The sequence below is a fragment of the Saccopteryx leptura genome, chromosome 4 (genome assembly GCF_036850995.1).
Source record: "Saccopteryx leptura isolate mSacLep1 chromosome 4, mSacLep1_pri_phased_curated, whole genome shotgun sequence".
NCBI lineage: Eukaryota > Metazoa > Chordata > Mammalia > Chiroptera > Emballonuridae > Saccopteryx > Saccopteryx leptura.
Window position 1 is genome coordinate 205028460 of NC_089506.1, and position 1141 is coordinate 205029600.

At 52.5% G+C, this 1141-nt stretch overlaps 1 non-coding gene across 1 annotated transcript; it reads left to right on the forward strand.

Moving 5' to 3' along the window:
• The first annotated feature begins 745 nt into the window (after positions 1–745).
• LOC136404719 (small Cajal body-specific RNA 4) lies at positions 746–866 on the forward strand. The gene has a single exon (XR_010751424.1). It is a non-coding gene; the product is annotated as a small Cajal body-specific RNA 4 (non-coding RNA).
• The last annotated feature ends 275 nt before the right edge of the window (positions 867–1141 follow it).

Sequence of the window (1141 nt, forward strand, 5' to 3'; positions counted from 1 at the left end):
GCCTTGGATAGGCAGAATGCCTCCTCCACAAAGATGTCCACATCCTAATCCCTGGAACCTACGAATATGTTACCTTATGTGGCAAATAGGACCTTGTAGATGTGGTTAGATAGATTAAGGGTCTTGAGCTGGGGAGATTATCTGGGGAGCCTAAGCTAATCACGAGTCCTTAAAAGCAGAGACCAGGCTGTAAGCACCAGAGATGAGGTGGTGAGGGAGGCCAGAGAGAGGGAAGCAGTGTTTCCCAGGGAGCAGCCATGTGCCTTTTGTTCACCGTGTGTCCCCAGGAAATCCAGTGGATGCTAAGGAAGTGCTTGGTGACAGAAAGACCAATGAACTGGACATTTTTTGAGCACCTAAAACTGCCTGGATTCCAGTTAACAGCCACGTGGAAAAGCCACTCCACCTCCCTGCTTCCAAATCATTCCTTCACGACAGGTGACAGACACAGGCTCTGAGAGGGGAAGCGACTCTCCTGAGGTCACCCAGTTAATAAACAGTAGAGCTGGGGCTCAAAACAGGACCATTGGAACCCAGCTGGTTGTCCAATCCCATGCCAGCCCCCACCTCCTACCCTGGAGAGGGCTTGACCACAATGGCAACACCCCTGGGGGGTGGACAGTTGTGAAGTTGATGGCCCCGTTTTGTTCCGTTGCTTCCTTTGTGGTCACGGCTGTCACCCCATTTCGGATGGCAGGGGCCAGCAGGGGGTGCTAGCCCCTAAATGTAAAGACTGTGAGCTCCCACTAGAGGACTAAGAAGGCTGAGGAAGCAAGACTGCTGATACAATCCTCCTAGGAAAAGAGGCGGGAGAGAGCAGCCCTTGTTGGAGAATAACACAGGGCTGACTGTGCTACCCGACATTCTGAACATAAAAAAGACCGTGCGCACCTGGAGTAGGTCTGGTCTGAGGAGTTTCTCCATAAGCACCATAAAAGCCCTGGCTACCTCCCCGACAATACGGGACCCCCGCTGGCCTGAGATCTGTCTCTGCCACAGCCTGTTGGCCAGGTACTCTTGGGCAAAGGACTTCTCCCATCCCCTGAGCTGCGGTTTTCACAGCCACAGAAGCAATGACACAGTAAAATGAAGTAACACAGGGGAAAGCGTCTAGCAGTTCCTGGAACAGAACTCTTGGTTG